Source organism: Eschrichtius robustus, chromosome 7 (genome assembly GCF_028021215.1).
Source record: "Eschrichtius robustus isolate mEscRob2 chromosome 7, mEscRob2.pri, whole genome shotgun sequence".
Lineage (NCBI taxonomy): Eukaryota > Metazoa > Chordata > Mammalia > Artiodactyla > Eschrichtiidae > Eschrichtius > Eschrichtius robustus.
Window position 1 is genome coordinate 120,707,345 of NC_090830.1, and position 16,597 is coordinate 120,723,941.

General features: G+C 39.9%; 1 non-coding gene across 1 annotated transcript; it reads right to left on the reverse strand.

Moving 5' to 3' along the window:
• Positions 1-282: 282 nt before the first annotated feature.
• Positions 283-389, reverse strand: LOC137767905 (U6 spliceosomal RNA). Its single transcript, XR_011074596.1, has one exon. It is a non-coding gene; the product is annotated as a U6 spliceosomal RNA (small nuclear RNA).
• Positions 390-16,597: the final 16,208 nt, after the last annotated feature.

Below are 16,597 nucleotides of genomic sequence, written 5' to 3' on the forward strand. Positions count from 1 at the left end.
CCTTTATGTAGATCAAAGAAGTGTTGATGGAAATTATTTGGTGGTTTGAAGACCCACTCCCTACCCGCACGCCCCCTTTGACTCTGCTATTGCTGCCACCTCTGCAAAGCACTGGGCTAGGAGTCAGGTGACCTGCTTCAGCTCTCTCTCTCGCTCTGCAATTCTTGTTTCATGTCTTTGAGCAAGTCATATTGCCTCTTTGTTTATCCATTTTTTTATTCCTTACCTGATTACTGGAAATTTCTAAAGTGGAGCTGGTAGTGTTGTCAAATTTGAAAAAAAAACAATATGGAACGCTTCACAAATTTGCGTGTCATCCTTGCGCAGGGGCCATGATAATCTTCTCTGTATCATTCCAATTTTAGTATATGTGCTGCCGAAGAAAGCAGCATATAGCCTCTTTGAACTTCAGTTTCCTTATCTGTAAAATTTTGGTTAAAGAGTGCTTATTCTACCTACTTGCCAGGGAATTTGGAAGCTGTAACATGCTGTATCAACATAAAACATTATTATTACCATTATCTAACACGTTGTATGATTTCAATTTAGTGTTTTATCTTGCTCAAGAATGACAGCTCCCTCCCCCATCTTTTAAAAGTGGACTAGAGATAATAAATCCAAAGGAGTGAATTTCTAATTGTAAAATTTCTAGTACTGTGGCCTTAGGATAGTCTTGCTATTTGAGAGTAGGGAGAACTTCCTGGTATCCCTAAAACAAGTGTAATTTAGGCAGTTGAGTATTTTGCTTACATCTCAGGCTGCCTCTGATCCCCACTCCTGAAGGCTCACTTCAGGCCTGTGGGTGGCTTAGAAATTTGTTTTAGAAACAAGGTTTATGTGTCAATTGCACTTCCTCTGTGGTTCTCTTATTGTCTATTTCTGACAATATTTGTATGAAGCCAGATATTTGATTTCAAGAACATCTGTTTTTACAATTCGTTTCCCACCTGAATCTACAGTGTTCCGCCTGGGCTGGAAGAGCTTCTCTGCTCAGCGAGATTTGGGATGCGGGCAGCAGGGGGAGGGGAGGCTTGGTGGAGTTGTTTACGAATACAAACAAGTTTGCCGGGGCATCCAGCCTCAGAGGAAGATGTGATGAGTGTGGAAGCCTTGGGTAACTAGTGCTGTTTAGCCCAATTTTTCAAATGGGCCGTATTCTTTTAAACATTAGGACTTAAAATGATTTCGCTGTTTTGGTTAGAAATCTTTCTCAAATGTGGGGCTCCTCCTTACCTTCCAAATTGGAGCATGTGGAATTCATTGAGCTCTTATTGCCTGCTAGGCTTTGTTTTTTGTCCTCTAAATGGAAAACGTGGAGTCTGATCCCTAAATGTCAACACGTGCACTGTATTATACTGTTTGTGATGCTTTTTGGGTTTATTAAGGTCAAAGAGCTTTGTCCTTGTACTAAATGGCCCTAAGGCCTGAGGATGTGAAGGAGTGGCTGAAAAAGGAGGTCTGTGGCTGGTCTAGTGAGAATTTAATGCCTCCCCTTCCCTTTCTTGTATAATTCTCAAGGCTATGACCTTTGAGAGTATTACACCTTTTAGATAAAAAGTTGCAGAACAGAGAGTAACATTTGTTTTTATGGTGGTTTATAGGAACATGGTGACCGGACCTGCATGGACAGCGGTGAGAGCAAAGGATCCAACACCAAGAAATATGCAACAAATAACCGTGCCTCTCCCTCACCTTTCCTGTAAAAGGGAAAGGGGTGCTTGACATGAGCTGGGCCACAGACAAGCAGGGGGTCCTGCCTGCATCCCCGGGTTCCCTGGCCTGGTCTAAAATCCTCACAGCGGCAGGAAATCACTGAAAGGTCTTAAGCAGGGGCACAGATCAGATTTGATCAGGTTTGTATCTCCAAAGGTCTCTCAGACTGCAGGTGGAGGACGAAGTGGAGGGGTGCTGAGGAGGTGCGTGAGTACAGTGGTCCAGGCGGGGGACGGGGGTGTGCGAACACCCTTGTGATCTTGCATCTGCCCTGCTTGCCTCTCAGGATTGTTCTGCTTGCCTCTCAGGATTGTTCTGCGTGCTTTCTCCCTTCTAACTGCTGCCTGTGTCCTGCCTTGCCGGGTTCTGCTCAGATCCTTAAGTCAGACTTGCCCCTCTGTTTTCCCATAGAAACTCTCTTCTACCTATTAAGCACTTCCCCTCATCTTGCCTTGAGTCTGAGCAATCCTGCATTCCCGGTGGATTATCATTTCCTTGAGGGCTGGGCACAGTCTCACTTGTCTTTGTGTTTCCTGTAGAAGCCAGCTCAAACATGGGGGTGTGTTAGATTACACATTGTTCTATAAATGTTAAGTGGCATTTGAAAATACAGGAGGCAATGGGTAAATCTGTTGTTGAATAAATGAATGAATGGCTGGATGGTGAATGAATTGGTGGAGTTAGGGAATTTTTGTGAGGTGGTTCTTGATAAGATCTTATAAGCCAGACCCTCAAGTTAGAATTGTGTGTACACTTACATTGCCTAGCTGGGAATTCTTTGTATTTTAGTATATTGGATTTAGAAGTTCCATTTTGTGGTTGCCCTGAAGCCATTTTGGTTTCTTTCCTGGCTCTCAGCTATGCTCTTGGTGGATGAAACTGTCACAGAACTGAATGCATCTATTTTGGAGATAGACGAGGGAGATTTTGAAAGACACCTGTTATCAGGTTACTCCTGGGACTGCTCTTGCTTGCAGAGTTAAAGCAGTCACCTGCATGATGCCACTTCAGGGAACTCTGGAGGGACTCCTACTTTCTCCTCAAAATAATCCTTCTGCTGGTACCGAACGCAAGTCCGTGTGCCTGACGCACAGTGAGGCCAAATAATAGGGAAACGCCAGAGTTTGGAGCAGAGAAAGGTTTATTGCAGGACCCTGCAAGGAGACAGGTGGCTTATGCCTTAGAAACCCCGAACTCCTTCCTCCAAGGCTTTCGGCAAAGCCCTTTTACAGGAAAGGTGAGGGAGAGGCACGGTTAGTTGTTGCATATTTCTTGGTGTTGGATCTTATTTGTTGCATATTTCTTGGTGTTGGATCTTATTTGTTGCATATTTCTTGGTGTTGGATCCTTTGCTCTCACCGCTGTCCATGCAGGTCAGGTCACCATGTTCCTATAAACCACCATAAAAACAAATGTTACTCTCTGTTCTGCAACTTTTTATCTAAAAGGTGTAATACTCTCAAAGGTCATAGCCTTGAGAATTATACAAGAAAGGGAAGGGGAGGCATTAAAGTCTGTCTCCACGCCTCCTTGCTGCTTTTAACATTTTACGAATTACTCCTCATTTTACTTGTTCGAGGTCTCAAGTCTCGACTTTCACCCTCGGAGATCCAGACCCTGGCTAAGAGGAGGGGATCCCTGTGTGGGCCGGTTGCCCTGCCAGGGAGCGCTGGTCCAGCACCCAGTCTGTGCCCTCCCACCAGTGCCCAGGCCCAGCCGAAGAGGCAGATACCATCAGCTGGGGGTGCCCTCAGGGCCAGGTGCCCGGACCCTGCCCAGGTGTCATCACTGAGGGAGCCAGGCGCCCAGGTCCCAGCCGGCCCTCAGGCTCCTCAGGCCGTGCAAACTGGGGGCTGGGTTCGAGGACTGCACACGACCCAGGGTGACTGCTGCCGTGGGAACAAGAGAGATGCTGACCATTGGCTGAGCGGGACCCATAAGGGCCAAGTGCTACAGAGGAACGGTGCCCGCCCTGCCCCTGGTACACTCCCTTTTCATGGAGGCCTTATTTAGTGGGGTCTACAGTTTTATAGCCACAGCCTAATGTTCCTGGAAGAGGTCACACTCTGCCTCAAATGGGTTTCCTACCAAGGTACGAATGACTGTTGGCAAATCTTTTCTTGAGAGAATTGAGGGTCCAGGGGGGTGGTGGGGAGAGTGGAAGGGAGAAAGGGGAGGTTGGGGAATGCTGATCATCGTGTCTGGTTTTCCACTTTACATGGTGTTTCAGTCAGGATTGTTTAGGTCAGGGGTCAGTGAATGTTTTCTGTAAAGGGCAGAACGTGAGTATTTTAGGCTGTGTGGACCGTTCCGTATGTGTCACAACTACTCAGCCCTGCCCTTAGTGTGTGAAAGCAGCCATAGGCAATACAGAAATGAAGTTGGGGGTGGTGAGGGGGACAAGGGGAGCTGTGTTCCAGTAGAACTATTTACAAAAACAGGCTCTGTGAGCTGATTTTGTCCTGCCAGCCATGGTTTGTTGACCCTCGTCTAGGTCATTGTTAATTGAAAAGACAAAAGCAAAGCTTGTAGCTCATGGATTAACACATAAAAGGATTATTTCTGGCTTATACTAAATGTCTAGTGTAAGTCAAAAGAGTGCTCTCATGGTCATTCAGGGACTCAGAATGACAAAGTGTCCATCTTAACAGAGCTTCTACAATCACCTTGGCAACGAGAAGACAGATGGTTGCACTGCATCCTGGCTCTTGAAGTTGTTGCTTCGAAGAGACATGTGTCACTTATATTCAATTTTCACTGGGCAATGCAAGTCACATGGTCACATCTAATTTTAAAGGGATAGGAAAGTGCAATCTTAAGGGCACAGAGGAACCCTAACCAGAATTCTGGGCTGGGTGATTTGCACTAATGAGAACCACACATGGGGAGATCAGAGTTCACAAGGATGCCTCTATTCTCTTCTCACTCCAACAGAAGGGGCAACTGTGGCTTCCTGCCCCTCATTCAGCATCCTCAGGTCAGCATGTCTCCCAGCAGCCTGGCCTGAGTCAGCATTTCCATACCATTCCCACCGCCTACTGGATGCTTAGGGTGGTGCCTCTACTCACATCTCATCCATGCCAAAGCTCATCTGGTATTTCTGATTACCAGAGCCTGTTAGGATTAGAAGATGAGTTACTCTAGCTGAATGAACTAGCCTGTTGAAGATCTTCACTTTCCGGTTTCTTAAAGATGCCTCCCAACTCAAGTTCTCAAGTTCTAGACTCCATAGGAGGAATTTTTTTGGCTTGGCTGGCCTTTTAGTAGTCCTCCAAGAAATAGTCTGAAAAAGAAATTTTTATGTGCATTAATCACATATTAAGCAATGTTTGGGCAACCTTTTATTACCTGGGACTAGACTTCCTGTCCTGGTTCATTTCCTACTGCTTCCCATACTTCACTGTACACTTCAGCCAAGCCACGCTCTGAAAGGAACAATGTGGTTACATGTCTTCACGTTATTGCCCATGCTGCTCCCTCTGCCTAGAAAGCCAACCCTTGGGTTGATCACCAGACCTAGGTCAGTTTTGTTAATAATGTTCCAGATCTTGGGTGGGTAGTGAGTTCACTAGTCTTCATTGTGTTATTAAAATCAATCAATAACTCCAGTAGAAAAGGGCTATCATCAGCCAATGGTGAGAGTGTGTTATGAATTAAGGATTGTGATTAATCCAATTCTGGGAACCTGAGGTCAAATAAATAAATAGATAAAATCCTATTGAGCAGGGGTTGGCAAACTATGGCCTGAGGGTCAGATTTGACCCGTCACCTTTTTTTGCAAGTAAAGTTTTGTTGGAACACAGCTACACTCATTTGTGTATCATTTATGGGGTTTTCACACTGCAATGGCAGGGCTGAGTAGCTGTGATAGAGACTCAATAGCCCGTACAGCCTAAAATATCTACTTTTTGGACTTCTGCAGAAAATCTTTGCTGACTTGTGCTGTTGGTACGGTATGGTGAGCACTGGATCCTAGCCGTGGGGTCAGCACAAGAAAACGTTGTCACCTGAGTGCATTGGGGTTGAAGAGATATTTCTAGTGAGAAGGGATTACGCAAGAGTTTCCCTAGGAGAGGTCACCTTGGGTTCTGTTTCTGTCTCTGGTGTTTTATTTACTAGTAACAGAATCCCAAATCAAACTGGCTTAAGCAAAAATCGGGGGGTGGGGTGGTGGGTGGAGGCAGAGCAATTGGCAAATGTAACCAAAATTCAGAAAAGGCAGGGGTGCAGCTGACCTGAAGGTTGGTTTGCTTCCGGGAGTTGGAGGCACTTAGTCTCTTGCTCACTAGTTTTCATGTCTGTGTTTCGCTATGGATTGTTTCATTTTCTGTTGCAAATGGACTAGGGGGCAGGGAAAATGCCACTGGGGGGCTCTGAACTTGCATCTTCAGATTTTGGGCTAGAGGAAAATGCTTCCAGCTTCCAATTACAAAAATCACAGGGCAAAGGACATGGAAGCAACCTAAGTATCCAGCAACAGACGAATGGATAAAGAAGATGTGGCACATATATACAATGGAATACTCAGCCATAAAAAGAAACGAAACTGAGTTATTTGTAGTGAGGTGGAGGGACCTAGAGACTGTCATACAGAGTGAAGTAAGTCAGAAAGAGAAAAACAAATCCTGTATGCTAACACATATATATGGAATCTAAAAAAAAAAAGGTTCTGAAGAACCTAGGGGCAGGACAGGAATAAAGACGCAGACGTAGAGAATGGACTTGAGGACACGGGGAAGGGGAAGGGTAAGCTGGGACGAAGTGAGAGAGTGGCATGGACATATATACACTACCAAATGTAAAATAGATAGCTAGTGGGAAGCAGCCGCATAGCACAGGGAGATCAGCTCGGGGCTTTGTGTCCACCTAGAGGGGTGGGAGGGAGACGCAAAAGGGAGGAGATGTGGGGATGTATGTATACGTATAGCTGATTCACTTTGTTATACAAGAGAAAGTAACACACCATTGTAAAGCAATTATACTCCAATAAAGATGCTAAAAAAAGAAAATCATAGGGCAAGACTCTAATTGGTGAGTTTGGATTTTATGCCCACCCCTTGGACCAGTCACTGAGGCCAAGCCTGAGAGATACTATGTTTGGCCTGGCAGTGCTTATATGCCCACTTTGGTGATGTGAGGAGCAGACGTTTTACCAGAAGACATGACCATTGGGAAAACTGTTGTAAATTGCTTCTCCAGTATGTCTTTTCTACAGCTGGGTATTCCTGGAATTGACGGGCAGGGGCCAATGGATCAAGGCATTTCTAGATATACATTGTTTGCAAACAAATGAAGGAATCAGCGATTTGAAACACTATCCATTGGTTCTGAGACTTTTTAAAAGGGAATAATTAGTTGATTTTTAGTAAATTTATGGAGATATGCAAACACCACCACAATGCAGTTCTAGAACATTTCCATCACCCCAAAATATCCCCTTCACCCATTTGTTTCCACCTCCAGCTCTAGGCAACCACAATTCTGATTTCTCTTTATGAATTTGCCTTTTTTGGACATTCATATTAAGTGGAACCATGCAATACGTGGTCTTTTGTATCTGGCTTCTCACATTTAGTATAATGTTTTTGAGGTTCATACATGTCATAGCATGTGTCAGTGTTCTGTTTTTCTTCATTGCTAAAAAATATGCCATCGCATTGATATACTACATTTTGTTCCATCATTTGATGGACATTTGAGTTGTTTCCAGGTTTTGCTATTCCAAATAATGCTGCTATGAACATTTGCCTGAAAGTCTTTGTGTGGATAGTTGCTTTTATTTCTTTTGGGTAGATAGAAAACCTCTGTGACTTCTTAAATTTCTTTTTTTTTTTCCTTTTAGTAGTTCTTTTACATCTAGTAGTTTTTGAAAATATATAGGGTCAGTTCCAATTTGATCTGGTTCACTGGTCTAAAAAAAACTTTCAATTCAATTAGAAAGTTAATATTTGGATTTGCTGTGGGATTTAGCAAATGAGTACATTCATTTCTAGTTTCTGATTCATGTTCCACTTTAGTTCCTGTCCCTAATGGCAACTTAAAAGTCTGTAGCAGATTCTGTGCTGGAAATAAAGGCAGGTTAGTGTACAAGGAGAAAACTCATCGCTATATTAAACTCAAGCTTTGCAGTTAAATTGTCTTCTCTCCTTCATCCTCCAACCCACATCCCCACAACCATCCTTGGGTATAAGATTTTATTCATTTCATAAAATGTCCCACAGTCATCTCTAGAAGAGGCCGCTAGGAGCAGGCTCTCAGTGTGTGTGAGACAGTGATTCAAGCTTCCAGAGCATAATTCTGTCTGGCTGCAAGGGCAGGGGTGTCTCCTACAGGAATACAATTGTACCTCTGGGAAACAAGAGACACGGTCAGGACTGGTCCTTTCTTCTCTTTGACCTGTTGCCCTTCAGACATTTATCTTATTTTAATGCAAGCTCCAGCATTTAAGGGTGATTTCCTATACTAGTGAAAATGTATTTACAGGTAAAGGAGAGATGATTGTAAAACTCTCACCTATGTCTGGCAGCTTTTGGTTTTGAACTACAGAGGTATCTGCTATGTATGACCTATCTTTCAAGTAATTGCATTCCTTTTTGGGTTCTGGGATAACTTAAGATGGAGAGTTGGCAAATGATCTAAGAAACTATATTCGTGTTAACTGAGAGCCAACTGGCAAACTGGTTCATTGTATAACACTGAGAGTCACTCTTTCAGCTAAACTTCCCCACTGTCCTTCTGAATGTCTACCCTGCCCCCGCATATCACCATGATGCAGGATGAGAGGGGAAGATCAGAAAGAGAATTATTGGGAGAGATGGTTTCTTGTGCTTGCTGCAATGACCTTGGCCTTTTGACCTTGGAGTTCCCCATCCACCTTCTCCTTGTGAACTCCTGGCATCTCAGTATCTGAGCATAAACACCAAAGAACAGACATCTTGGCTGTGGACTTCTCCTTTGCTAGAACTAATATTTCAGTAGTCAAATATCCAAGGTTACCCAACATGTGCCTATCGAATAGGGGAGAGGAGGAGATAGCGGTACTAATTCAGTGGTTCTGTTCATTAAGTAGGGAAAGGCAAGCTAGGGCATTATAGGATTGCTTAATCCAGAGTGCCATGGAGCAGGGACAATTTATGACCTTGGAGAAGCTGTGATCTTGAAGCCCAGAATCTTCCCCTAATTCTACTAAAGCCATTCTAACTATACTGTGTTCCACCTCGGCATGTTCCTGTGAGACAGTACACAGAGCACTTTCCAGATTTTATAGAAGACGCAACAAGGTTAGTCACGTGAAAGTGACTAAAATCCATGTGACCCAACACTTTGGTTCAACATTCTTTCCTCTTCTCTGAAGACTGCTTATCCATTATCCCAAATGAAATTTTTATTTTTGTTTCTAAGAGTTCGAGGGGGCAGGGAGCTGGACAAGTAGAGCATTTGAATCAATTCCAGTCTATTACTAGAGCTTTCCCACCTGGCCCTGGGATCCTGGGAAGAAATAACATTGGTCTATTTGCACGCAGTCCCCTGAGAAAGCCTGCTGTTAGTTTTGACACTGCAAGGAGAGGGCAGTTGAAGTTTTTTATCTTCCTGTTTGTTCTTTTTTTGGCTGGCATCCATTACCCTTCTGGTAACAGCAGGCTTGTTTTCCTCTGGGGAACACTCTGCCTGGAGTCTAGGTCCATGTGGTCTGAATGTTGTTAATTAGGCTCCCTGCTCTTAAGTGATCCTAAGACTCAGGTGTGGCCAATAAGAGCTTTTCACTCCCCTCCTGGATCAAAGTTTAGGAAATGGGCATATGAACTAATTTGGACCAATGAGAATCAGAGTAGAACTTTTGCTTTAACTGTGAAAAAATAGAGGTTCCTATTTTCTGTTGGGTTGGCTGCCAGAATTTTCCAGATTTGTATTCTCACAACTTCATCCTGCCACCACGATGGAAGAGTCTGTCTGATAATGGAGCAGAGAAAAACAAGGTTGAGAGACGGTAAGAAACCAGATCCTGATTCCTTCTCCTCACTACTACTATTATTATTTTACTTTTTATTGAAGTATAACATAAGTACAACAGACTGCACTAATCTTAAGAGGCCAACTCAATATATCTTGACATATTTGGAAATATGTATACATTTGTGTTACCACCACCAGATCACAGCGTAGACTATTTCAAGGGCCTGGTTCTCTCATGCCCCTTCCCAGATAACAACTTGCCAGAGAGGACCAGGAGTCCATACATTCTCAATGGGGTGATACCAACCAAGGGGATGAGAACTGGTTCTTGGGGGAGGGAGGCAAAAAACCCTTAGCTATTACAATGGTTTGTGTCCTGCCAAAGGGCCACAGTATATAAACAGCTATGCAATATACCTGTGATACTAACATTTAATGAGGGAGGTGTTTTAGGGAGAAAATGTCTAAAAAGGCTCCTTGTCACAGGGGTTGGGGGGACAATAAAGGATAAAAAGACTAAGATACACTGCACTAATCTGATTCTATAACTGCTGATTTATTTTGCCTGTGCTTGAACTTCATAAAATGCAATCATACTGTATGTGGCTGGAGTTTGGACCCATCGATGGCTGGCTTCTTTTGTTCAGCATATTATTGTGAGCTTCATCTGCGTTGTTGCACGTATCAGTTGTTTGTTCCTTTTTGTTTACTGCTGAATTATTTTATTGCACATATGCTACAATTTGTTGATCTGTTCATCTCTTGAGAGATATTTGGGTTGCTTCTAGTTTTTGGCTATTGTGGATGCAGCTGCTATAAACACTATGTTTTCTTTCCTCTTGGGTAAATGCCTAGAAGTGACGGTGCTGGATCACAGAGTAAGCATATGTTAAACTTTACTAGATAGTGCCAGTTTTCCAAAGTGGTAGTACCAGTGTCCTGCAGCAGTATATGAGAGAGTTCCAGTTCCACATCCTCCTAACCGTTGGTATTTTCAGTCTTTTTAATTTGAATCATTCCGGAGGGTGAGTATTGGCAATATCACTGTGTTTTAAATTTGCCTTTCTTTGATGTTGAACACCATTTCATAAGTCTTTTGGCCATATGGAGATCCCCTTTTGTGAACTGTTTTTTCATGACTTCTGCCTGTTTTATCTGGATTGCTTGCCTTTTTCTTACTGGGTTGTCAGATACATGTATTGAAATTATCTTTTTCCAAGCTATGGTTTGCTTTTAATTCTCCTGGTGGTTACTCTTGATGAATAAAAGTTCTTAGTTTGTTGAGGTCCAATTTTGTTGTGTTTAAGAAATCTTTGCCTATTCCAGGGTGATAAGGAGTTCTTCTGTGTCTTTTCTAGAAGTTCTATGCATTTTGCTTTTCCACTTAGGCCTATTCTTGAATTAATATTTATATACGACATAAATAGGGATTACGGTTAAAGTGGTTTTTTCCATTTGAATATCTAATTGCTCAAGTGCTATCCATTACAAAAAACCCCAACCATTCCCCCATTAAATTGAAGTTATGTCTTTATTATAAATCAAGTGACTATATGTGGTCTGTTTCTGGATTGTCTATTTCATTCCATTGGTCCATTTATCTAACCCTGAAATAGCATGTTAATATAAGGGCATTTTTAAGAAGTCTTGCAATTAGGTAGGGTAAGTCCTCCAAATTTCTTCTTCTTCAAAACTATTTAGGTTATGTTAGACTTCACGCATTTTAATATAAATTTTATAATAAGCTTGTCAATTTCCACAAAAACTTGAGATTTTGATTGGAATTAAATCTGTAGATGTATTAGGAAGAACTGACATCTCAAAAATACTGATTCTCACAGTTCATGAAAATGGTATATTTTCTCTGTTTAAGTTTTTAATTTCTCTTGGCAATGTTTTGCTGCTTTCAGTGTAGAGAATTATGCACACTTCTTTATTCTTAGACATCTGGTATTTTAAAATGTGACTGTAAATGGTATTTATTTTTAAGATTTTAGTTCCCAAATTTTTCTTGTTAATGTATAGCTATTGATTTTGGTATATTGACCTCACTCATGCAACATTGCTAAATTTTCTTTTAAATTCTAATGATGTGTTTGTAGATTCTGTGGGAACTTTTACATATCCAATTATATCATTGGCATAAAATGATACTTATATTTCTTTCCTTCCAATTTTATACTTTTAATGTCTTTTTGTTGCTTTCTTGCACTAGCTAGAATTTCTAATACAATCCTGAATACACAGGGTGATAGCATATATCCTTATCTTGCTTCTGATATCAGGGGGAATTTAAAAATATTTCATCCTTAAATATGATGTTAGGTAAAACATTTTAACTTTGAGAGATAATTTACAAACAATAAACTGCATCCATTTGAAGTACACAATACAATGGGTTTAACCATTGTGAAACCACCTCTGTGATAAAAAAAAATGACCATTTCCATCACCTCCAAAAATTTGTTTGTAGGCAAAATTCTAAGAATGATCTCCAGTGGAGCTCATCCTAGTAAAAATCCCCTCCCCTTTAAGTGTGATGGAACCTGTGAATATTATGAGATGTCATTCCCATGACTATATATGTTATATGGCAAAAGGGAGACCATTCAACTTGGCCTAACTTAAAAAGCAGAGCATTTTCTCTGTCTGGGAGAAGCAGAGAGATTTAAAGCATGAGAAGGACTTGACCTGCCTTTGCTAGTTTAAAGATGGAGGAGCCACATGAGAAGGTAGTTTTATAAAGCTTAGAGTGACCTCTGACTAACAGCCAGCAAGGAATCAGGGACTTCATTCTTACAAACACAAGAACATTCCAACAACCTGACTAAGCTTGGAAGCAGATTCTTCCACAGGACTTCCAGAGAAAAGCCCAACTCCGCCTTGATTTTGGCTTTATGAAACCCTCAGCAGAGAACCCAGTTGAGCCTGCTTAGACTTCTGACCTAAAGAACAATGGTGAGATACTAAAAGAGTGTTGTTTTAAGCTGCTGTGTTTGTGGTAACTTAGTAGGTAGCAGTAAAAAACGAAAACACATTTTGATACCTGGAAGTGGGTGCTGCCATAACAAATACCTAAAATGTGGAATCAGGCAGATGTTGGAAGAATTTTAAGGAGCATAATAGAAAAAGCCTAGATTACCTTGAGAAGGCTTCTAGTAGAAATATTACATAGTAACAGGTATTGAGAATGAAACATGTTATTGGAAACTAGAGGAAGGGAAATCCTGCTATATAGTGGCAGAAAGCTTTGCAGAATTGTCTCCCACTGTTACGTGGAAAGCAAAACTTAAAATCACGAACTTAGACATTTAGCTGAGGTTTCCCAGCAAAATGTTAAAGGTACAGCCTAATTTCTTCTTGCTGCTTCTCGAAAAATGTGAGAAGAGAGAGAGAAATTGAGTGAAGAACTGTTGACAAAAAGGAACAAGACTTGATAATTGGGAAATTGTCAGGTGGCAAAATGTGATACAGTGTAAAAATGGCTGCTGCAAGCATGACATAGAGAAAAGACTGAGGATGTAGTTATTCAAACTTTTGCTGAAACCTCAGAAAGATCAAAAGATCAGAGTATTCAGCTACACAAAAGACCCTTCCAGGAGATTATACATCTTCTAAATCAAACCAGAAGACTTCTAGGACACTTAAAAACATTGTTCCTCCACCATCTGAGTAGAAGCCAGAGAAGAAATTCTACCTGTGAATGACAGCTTTAGCTATGAAGTTGTGGAACTATGGAGTTTCATCCTGCCTGAGGATCTGTGTGATGAGATCTCACTCCTGGGAATGTGTTATGTTATATGGAATAATTTACCTTAAAATAAGGAGATTATCCAGGTGAGCCTAATTTAATCACAGGATCCCTTAAAAACAGAGAGGTTTCTCTGGCTGGTGGTAGAAGAGGAAGGCAGAGGAGGAGTCAGAAAGATTCAAAGCATGAGGACTCGATGCTCTTGCTGGCTTTGAAGATGTAAGGGTGCCATATGAGAAGAAATGAGGGCAGCCTTTAGGACATGAGTGGTTCCTACCTAACAGCCAGAAAGAAAATGGGGACCTCATTCCTACAGCCACAAAGAACTGGATTCTTCCAGCAATCTGAATGCACTTGGAGGCACATACTTCCTCCTGCCTGCCCCCCTGCCCTCTACACACACGCATGACCTGCAGGTAAGAGGCCAGTCTGGCTGATACCTTGATTTTGGTCTTGTGAGACCTGGAAAAAACAACCTGTCAAATCCACCTGGACTTATGATCCTCCAAATTGTGAGAGAAAATTTTCACTGCTAATATTGTGGTGTTTGTTACACAGCAAAAGAAAACCAATAAAGCTAGTCTTTTAAATTTTAGCCATTTTCGTGGGTATATAGTGGTATCACTTTTTGACTTTATTTTTAATTTCCCTAATGATTAATGATGTCAAGCATCTCTTCATATGCTTATTCTCTATCTGTATATTTTCTTTGGTGAAATAGCTGTTCAAATCTATTGCTCATTTTTTAATTGGCTAGTTTGTTTTCTTATCCAGTTGTAAGTGTTCTTTATATACTTCTGGATATAAGTCCTCTGAGAGATATATGTGTTGTGTTTTCTGTGGGTCGCCATTCTGCCTTCTTAATGTTATTTTTTCAAATAGCAAAATTTTACAAATTTTAATAAAGTTCAATTTATCAATTTTGTTTTTTAAGGTTCATGGTTTTTCTGTTTTGCTAAGAAATATTTTCCAGTCCCCCAAGGTTGCAAATATTTTCTCCTTTGTCTTCTTCTAGGAGTTTTATAATTTACTTTTTCTATGTATGGTGTCATGTGAGGGACAATATTCATTTTTTTCCCATTTAGACATCTACTTGTTCCAGCACCATTTGTTAAAAGGTTTTTCTTTTGTCCATTGAATTTCCTTGGTATCTTTGATAAAAATCAATTGACCATATTATGTATGGGTCTATTTCTTGACTCTGTCGAGTTCTGTTTGTGTATACATACACACATTTATATTTAATTTTGCAAATACCACATTGTCTTGATTACTGTAATGTTACAGAAAGTCTTAAAATTAGGTAGTGAAAGACCTCCAATTTTGTTCTTTAAAAAAATTGCTTTGGTTATTTTAGGACAACATCTTACCAATTTCTACAAGAAAACCTGTTAGAATATTGATTGGGATTGTACTGAATTTATAGGTCAATTTGAGAGTACTTGACATCTTTATAGCATTGAGTCATTCAACTCATGAATATGATATTATACCTCTCCATTTATTTAGATCTTTAATTTCTCTCCAAATTTTTTCTTTTTTAGTTTTCATTGTATAGGTTTTGTACAATGTTTGTTAAATGTACTTTGCATTTTAAAATGTCTATTGTTTATGGAATAGTTTTTCTTAATGTCACTTAATGATCATTCATTGCTACATATAGAAAGATTACAAAGATATTTTGTATGACACTGATCTTGCTAAAGTCACTTATTTGTCCTAGTAACTTTTTTGAAAATTCCTTAGAATTTCTAAATATAATCATGTAATCTGCAAATAAAGAAAATTTTACTTCTTCCTTTTCAGTCTATGCCTTTAAACTCTTTTTCTGGCCTCATACTTGCTATGATAACCATGCCAGTGTTGAAAGAAGTAGACACCCTGCCATTTTCTTGATCTTAGACAAAATAATTTAGTCTTTTTACACTAACTACAAGTGTTTTTGTTTGTTTGCTTTCTCTTGTTTTGTTCTTGTTTTTGGTAGATGCTGATTACTCATTTGGAAAATTCCTTTCAATTCTTAGTTGACTGAGAGTTTTATCAGGAATGGCTATTGAATTTTGTCAAGTGCTTTTGCTTCATTGGTTGAGATTATCTATTTTTTTGATCTGTTAACATGTTGAATTCTATCAATTGCTTTTTGAATGTTAAATCAATGTTGCATTCATGAGGTAAATCCCACCTAGTCATGATATATTATCCTATTAATATATTGCTATATTCAAATTGGTAAAATTCCGTTTAAGATTTTGGCATCTATGTTTGTGAGGGATATTGGTCTCTAGTTTTATTTTCTTATAATGTCTTTATCTGGTTTGCTGTCATTGTTATGCTGGCCTCATAAAATGAGGTACAAGTATTCCCTCCTATTTTATGGAAGAATTCTTATTGAGTTGATTTCATTTCTTCTTTAGCTGTTTGGTAGAATCCTCCATAATGTCAACTGGGACTGGTGTTTTCTTTGTTAGAAAGGTTTAAACTACACATTCCATTTCTTTAAAAGATATGGGACTATTTATGCCTTCCATTTCTTCTTGAGTGAGTTTTCTAGTTTCTATCTTCTTTTTTCCCATGATAAATTTGGCCAGACGTTTATCAATTTTACTGATATTTTTTGGTTTCATTAATTTTCTCTATTGTTTTTCTATTTTCAATTTTATTTAATCTCTAACCTTGTCTTTATTATTTTTCTTCTTCTGATTTATTAGAATTTAATTTGTTCTTCTTTTTCTAGTTTCCTAAGGTGGAATCTTAGATTATTGACTTGAGACTTTTTAACATAAGCGTTAAATGCTATGTTTAATGCTTTTAAACATAAGCATTAATGCTCTGTTTCCCTTTAAGCACTGCGTGAGCTGTATTCTGTAAGTTTTGATATATTATGTTTTCACTTTCACTCAATTAAAAATATTTCCTAATTTTCCTTGTGATTTCTTCTTTGACCCATAAGTTAAAAAGAAGCATATTGTTTAATTGTCAATGATTTAGGGGTTTTCCAGGTATCTTTTTGCTATTGATTTCTAGTTTAATTTTTTAATGATTAGTGAACATAGAGAACATTTTGTATGATTCAGTTTTCCTTATATGCTTTTTTATGGCCCACATTATTATCTACCTAGGTGAATGTTTCTTGAATACTTGAAAATAATGTGTATTCTGCTGCAGCTGGATGGAGTATTC